Source organism: Montipora capricornis, unplaced genomic scaffold, assembly GCF_036669925.1.
Source record: "Montipora capricornis isolate CH-2021 unplaced genomic scaffold, ASM3666992v2 scaffold_484, whole genome shotgun sequence".
Lineage (NCBI taxonomy): Eukaryota > Metazoa > Cnidaria > Anthozoa > Scleractinia > Acroporidae > Montipora > Montipora capricornis.
This window is the reverse complement of record NW_027180221.1, coordinates 75,001-82,500: the sequence shown is the minus strand read 5'-3', so window position 1 is coordinate 82,500 and position 7,500 is coordinate 75,001. Positions and strand designations below refer to the sequence as shown.

The 7,500-nt window shown below is 38.4% G+C and overlaps 1 long non-coding RNA gene across 1 annotated transcript; it reads right to left on the bottom strand.

Moving 5' to 3' along the window:
* Positions 1 to 2,128: 2,128 nt before the first annotated feature.
* Positions 2,129 to 5,686, bottom strand: LOC138036405 (uncharacterized). The gene is made up of 2 exons (XR_011129842.1): positions 5,564 to 5,686; positions 2,129 to 2,844 (listed from the first exon to the last, which is right to left on the bottom strand). It is a non-coding gene; the product is annotated as an uncharacterized lncRNA (long non-coding RNA).
* Between the last annotated feature and the right edge of the window lie 1,814 nt (positions 5,687 to 7,500).

Here is a 7,500-nt window from a genome sequence, read left to right as displayed (position 1 = left end):
CTTCGCTGCTTTCTGATACTGACCTTGCCTCCCGGTGCGGCATTGAGGGAGAGATATGTTACTACCTGACAGTGTCTGAGTAAAGATTTCGTGCATACGAGGTTGAGGAGGGAGTAAAGAATTCGTGCACACTCGGTTGAAGAGACAAAAGTGTTGCAAACGTTCTAGCTACGTACAAGTATATTGTTCTATATTTAAGGTGAAAGGGTACCGGTATTCAACGGGGCTCATTTATCTCCGGAATGTAAGAGCGATACGAATAAATCTGTGTAAGCCACAGGCGATTTATTTGCGGCATTTCATAAATGTGAACCAAACTTTTCAATACTGACAAATAAATGGTCTCTAAGTAAAACAAAAGTAAGATAGAACACCAGAATTCCCCCTTGAAGCATCCTCGAAAATTAAATTCCTTTGCCACCAAATAAACAGAATGCATACCAGCGAAAAGCCTGTATTTTTGAAACTTTTTCTATTTTCACTTCGTCGCACGCCTATACTGACAATAACAGTAGTTCTAAGAACAGATCAGATTGCTAAAAGTCGGATCAGAAGTATTCTCAAAGCTGCTAAAAGGTTCTCAAAGATCACTAGGAGATGACCGGCTTCTTGATCGACATCAGTTTGCCTGACCGGCTTTATGTCGATCCACGCTCTGGTGCAAAGTGTTTGTTTGTAAAACAAATTAGAACAAATATAATTGTCTTTTAACGTCAACAACTTACCTTTGGCTCCACAGTCGAAAAAGAGATTCTAAAAGCTCCGTACGATCGCGACTACAACCACAAAGTTTGGACGAATGGACAGGTTCAGCCAAGAAGCGATAATTCGGGGGTGACGATGCACATCTTAAGGGCTTCAAACATGAGATGGATGGTTGCTTTCTTCAAACACGCACTGTTTATTTTTTCATGGAAAACGGACTGATATTCCAAGCATATATGCATTTTAATATTTGTTTCAAGTCTTTCTATTTATTTTTTTAAAACAACAATACAATTTTCAGCAGCTATTCATTTTTATTTTAATAATCCCCTCCCCCCACCCCACGTAAAGTTACAGTCATGTGTGTAAATGTATGCAAGCATAAATTTACATCAGTAATTTACACCAAAAACAAAAAGAAACAAAGGGCATTTTACACCTCATGCGCTTAGTTGCGCATGACTAATGACGTGGGAGGGGCGTGAAGCTTGCATGCGCTTCCACATTATCTTCTTAGTTTTATCTAAGAAGATAGGAGCGAAACTTAATGGCACAACTTAAGTTAAGAGCGAAACTTAATGGCAAAGCGAAACATCCGCCGGTTTTTTAGTTCCACAACATCGCTTTAAGCGCTAAACAGCTTTCATATAAGCCGGAGGAAAATGCAATTTATGTTAAAAACAGAAGTAAACTGATTAATTCTTCTACGCGGATCTCTTATTTCATTTGCCGCAATACTTAAGAGACCTTCAGAGAGAGAGACGGATTGCTGTCTTTTTATAATTTCCAAAAGAGTCACGTTAAAGAAGACTGAGAAGCTGACAAATAAACAAGAAAACGCTACTTTTTGGGAATAAATTTAATCTAAAAATTTCTCTAATCATAGAGTGGTCTCGTTTTCTCGTGGAGCTGAGAATGCCTAATATATTTTCTAATCGCATTTGATATTGAGCATTTCATGCTGTACAACCTTGGGTAAAAAGTAAAAATTCAATTCAATGTCATAAACTGACAAACATTTTGCAAGCCTTCAATCAACATGACGCGTGCTACTCAGCACGTGGGGTGCAGTATGTCTCCGGAAGAGATAAAAGGAACAGCAACGAGAACGTCATCTCAAAACATAAATTCGCGCCATTGTAATCACTTCACGACCATTCCCCAAGCTTTTAAACATGACAATGGAGTGGCAGTCCCTCAAGAATGAAACCAAACAGTGAGTCACGCTTACAGGAGAAGGCATGGCTCAGTTGGTCATCAGTTCGGAGCAAGAGGTCCCCACTTTCCTCTGATCCGTGTAGCTATAGCTTTAAATATCCGTCAACAGAAAACTGACAGAGGGAGGGGGGGGGGGGGGGGGGGGTAAAAGGCGCACCGTCGGCTTCCACTGATACCAGTTTCGTAACTGAAGCAACTACCGACGTTAAATAAAGTGCCTTTATTTTTACGTTAATTTAGGAGAGAAAATGAAAATTTATTTGCTAGTGCGCTATGCTGACGTCCTCCATAAAACCTCAAATTTGGCTATTTCACGTCGTCATTATTTATTAGTTATTTTATTATTTTTATTCAACAACAACAAAACAGAAAAACTAGTACAAGTACAATGTACATTACAATACTAACGCTGCTTAAATTGCCAGTGGCCGCCATTTAAAAGAGATACAAGTACAAAAAATAGATACAAGTTTGGGTCGTGTAAGAACGACACAAAGGGAGAACAAGGGAGATCGTTACGAAGTACCAATAAAAAAATTTGATGAATCGTAAACTGCTGCCCACGGGAGGTCTGCCTAGTGACGGAGCAGGTACATCAGAAGATGGTCATTAATGGCGCCGTACCACCGTTGCAGTTGTCGGTGGAACAGCAATGTAGTTCACATGTCTCACCGCCAATATTGCGACACTGTTGAAACGAAGCATCACCCTTTTCGCATAATTCTTGTGAATAACAGGTTTTGGCAAAGGATTTAAACTGAACGCGCCCAGCCTTCTCATAATCCACGGACATTTTCATACAGCGATCTGGAGTAAAGCCAAGCTGAGATGCGATCGAAGCACAGTCCACTGTTTTTTCACTTGCAATGCAATCGGCCATGCTGTTCGAGCTGACACAGATTTTGCACTTGATTGCAAAGGCTGCACAAAATAAAGTGTAAAAATTCACATTATTTAAAAGTCAATTACACTGGATCAATTATGCCCCAAGGTGGGACTTCAGAGAATCTAGAGCAATTAAGTTTCCTTCCTTGTGGTATTTTACAAATTAGGTTTGAATTCTATTGGCCGTTTTTATACTAGAGACGCAAAATCCGTCCAGACGAATTATGTTTCTCTTATGTTATCCAGCCAGTGTAAAGACGGGACGAACTCTGTGAGACGCATAATTCGTCTGGGCCGAACTCGAGCAAACATTTGTTCTGCGTCTGTTAAATTCGTATAGTATAAAGACGGTACAAGAAGCATAATGCGTCTTCCAGGAAGTGGATACTTCGTCCAGACGCATAATGCGTCTTGTGCCGGTCTTTATACTAGACGAAGTAAATAGACGCAGAAAAAAGGTTTGCCCAAGTTCGTTCCAGACGAATTATGCGTCTCTAGTATAAAATCTATCTTTTGCGGAAATCTCAAGGAAAATCTCCCCGGTCCGCTGGTTCAACAAAACTGAGGACTGTATTTTTCCACGTTCTTTTATTTACGGTCCGATGTACAATCTCTCGATCTTTCACAATCTTTCAATCTCGCAGTCTGCTCTACTGTCGGAGACTTCGTAATTTGATTAGGCCAAAGTTTTATTTCTTAATTAGCACCATTGATTGACATAACCTTGAATGAACTTTCATTGAATTTCACTTAGCAACGACCAATAAGATATTAGATTAAGCGATACATGAACATATAAGTTTAGGTTTCCTTTTTCTTAGAGTCAGAGTAGTTTTACACACCCGTTGTAAGACGAACACGAGAGGTTGATTAAACGCTTAGTTATAAACTAAGTCGAGTTTACTGATTGAGAGAGAGTTCGATAAGCTGTAATCCCTTGTAAACGGGGCAAAGTTTACAAAACTACAATTACAGTATTGTTCTATTGCGGGTTTTCACTGTCACACCATCATCAAAACCATTCAACAACTAAAGTCAAGAATCAAAGAAATAAAAGAAGATGAATATTCAAACAGTCTCGCAAATCTTCATATCTGTGCGACGCCATATCTGTGAGACGCCATGTTTGTGTCCCTCTGAGGGACACAAATATGGCAGCCGGAAGCTAAGGAAAACATATGCAATCGAGTTTTGCTATAAAAAGCCAGTATTCGTCTTCTGAGGGCTCATAAACATCTATATGAGTACTTATTCTCATACAAGAACTGTTCAGATTGCAAAATCTCAGCGGATAAGTCACTTTTTTAACGTACGTGATAGCATTCTCGACTGCACTTTTAATAGTCGTGTCACGCAAAAGCTTAGGAATTCAACCTTGCTTTACCACAAGAGGAAAACCCCTATCAAACTGAAAATTTGTGAAAAGATAAGTCTTCAGCTGTTCTAATAACTAACTAAACTAAAATCTCAAAAGGATTGATAATTCCTTATTTTTTAGTTTTGATGACGTCACGTGAAAGCCAAGAATATATCTACCCTTTCCGGAAGTTCACACCCCTTTTGCGTATATCCAAGAATTCCCAAGGGCTTATCTTGCACATAACAAGTCCATTGTACTTTAACCGAGACTAGCAATTAAATGTCTGTCACACCCTGTATTCATGACACGAACTGATAACGCATTCACCCACCGTCGTACCGGATTTTCCCACCCGATTCTTCCCAATTTGCCGGTTATTCTTTGCTACAATCAATCACTATTTATTTTTATCTATCACCTAATTATGCAAGCATGTTTCACAACACTATATGTTCAGATTGAGATTACCGGGGAATCAATTGTTTTAAGGTAAACGTTGTGCGTACAAGCTCTCGAGTTAAAATTGTTTCGAGATCATTCTTGTTAACTAGTGCAATGTCTGAGTAAAGATTTCGTGCAGTCTCGGTTGATGAAGAGACAAAAGTGTTGCGAACGTTCTGGCTACGTACAACTATAATATTGTTTTATATTTAAGATGACAGGGTATTCAACAGTTGCTCATTTGTTCGATAATAACAAAAGTAGAGGCCAAAGAGGTTTATCTTCAGTTAGTTTTGAAACATTGTTCTAATAAGAACCAATGTTTTACCACCTACGGGGAAATGCGAGTATGAATATCCATTTGTAACATAAAAAATGACAACGCAGTTTCAAGCAAATGTTATAAACCAGCCTTCGAGTCTTAAAGTTGTTTGTATATACATTCAATTCCTTCAAACAATTTGACCACTTCTCTAACCTGAATGCTAGGGAAAATATATGCCATCAAGTTTTGCTATAAAAAGCCAGTAGTCGTCTTCTGAGGTTTCATAAACATCTATATGAGTACTTATTCTCATACAAGGACTGTTCAGATTGCAAAATCTCAGCGGATAAGTCACTTTTTTAACCTACGTGATAGCATTCTCGACCGCACTTTTAATAATCGTATCACGCAAAAGCTTAGGAATTCAACTTTGCTTTATCACAAGAGGAAAAACCCTATCAAACTGAAAATTTGTGAAAAGATAAGTCTTCAGTAGAAGACTAAAACACAAAATAAAACACAAAATAACAAGCGGAAGGCGAAGATAATTTTGAACAAACCATGGTGTGGGAAGTTTAGAAGAAGTGTGAATTGGGTGGGACTAATTCAACTCTGATGAATACTCTGTAAACCTTTGTTTGGAATCAGTACGCTACTAAATCGATGGTTATAAGCAAAAACAACCTCACCAACTGAGATGCAGAGCAAAAAAACCAGGGAAAACAGGCTTTTCATCTTGAAACTGTCAGTCGTGCAGTTCTCCGATCAAGTTCCTTAGGCAGGCACCAACGGAATAGCTCAGTTGATAACCGCACCTTAGATTAAGAACACACCTTGCACCTGACAGCTGTCAATGAAATGCCTCTCAATTTTGACAGAATGATTGACAGAGCCAATCAGAACAAAAGGTTGTTTCAGTAAATTGTAATAACAATTGAGGCCCGTTTGAAACGTGGAACATTTTATGTGGTGAACCTTATCATTAGATTCGGCACATGAAAAGTTCCACGTATGAATCAATAGACCACTTTTGATATATTAACATTCATCTTGATAGTGAAGCTTGGAGGACACAAATAAACCGGAAATGATTAAACATGTTCATTCAGTTTCCTCACTTTGTTTGTTTCCTCTAGGCCTCGCTGCCAAGCTGAATTTTAATGATATCGAAAGTGGTCTATTAAGTTCGATAGATTCGTCTTTGGGTCGACCCGCCGTTCTATTCGACTGCACCAGTAGAATAGAACGGCGAAAGTTCGAAACCGATTCAGACGTCGAACCTTCTCATGTGACGTACCTAATGCATAAATTATTGTAATGAATTTTTCGATATAACTGCGCTGATGATTGGCTAGAAGAGAGTAGTGAGACTTCATCACGTTTTTAAATAACTTGGCTGTTAATATATCGTTAATAAACTCTACCAAGAGAAAATTGGACTTTTTGTCAAGTTGACACCAACAGACACCGAATTAGGTAGACATTTTTTTCGAAATGATTGTCTTGAAGTTTTTACAATATGATCCTTAGCTTGGTTTCAGTTCAAATAAAGATGCTGTAAAAATCGTTTGTATTCGTGGTCGTCTCGGGAGAGATGACATCATCAGGTTATCACATTTGTTTTTTTGTCACGCTTGTAATTTATGTCACGTACAGTACTCAGTACTCTTGTTTAGGATCTTGTTCTCGATACCTTCTAAAAACACTCCAAATGGATGATATATAATTAAAGTAGAAAGAACTATCAATGAATTGAGCTCGTGTTCCGTAACACAATAGCGATATTTCTTGTTTACAATCATTGACGTCGCATTACTTTTGATATTCAAATTTGCTAACCACGGAACAAGGAAGTATTTGTTTCAAGAGCCAATTAGGCTCTGGTTGGCATATGGGATGGCATATTGGCATATTGGCATGGCATATTGGGATGAAACTGAAAGAATATGCTGACATAATTGCTGATCCGATTACTAAAATCGTCAATGCATCCTTTAAAGAGCAACGCGTCCTAAATATCTGGAAGTTTAAGCAGATGTTACGCCACTACCCAAGAAAAAAACACTACCCAAGAAAAAAACATTGCAAAGGAGGCCAGTTTCATTAACATCGTGTATATCAAAGATTGCTGAGGACTTTGTGGTAAATGATTACCTGAAACCTGCTGTGCTGAAAGCGGTGTCTGACATTTGCAAACCGCAGACTGCCTACAAATAGCACTGATAAACATTATTTAAGTTTAAGTACCCATTTCAAATAGCGCTGATAGACATTATTTATGTGTAAGAACCCGTTTTAAAACGGTTAGCTTTCAATAATTGTGATTTAGGGTTAGTCTGTAGTCTGCAAATGTCAGACACCGTGCTGAAAGTCATCGATAAGAACCAGTTTGGGGCGATACCTAATTCATCAACCACTCTAGCACTACTGAGTGTGGTTGATAATTGGTTAAAAGCTACTGATGGAACTGGATCAACGATAAGGACACTTTTCTTTGACTATCGTAAGGCATTTGATTTAATTAACTCTAATGTCTTAGTGAACAAGATATGTCTCTTAGGTTTACCTCATAGTATTGTTAACTGGATAATTGATTTTTTATCTAGCCGCTACAAAACAGTTAAAT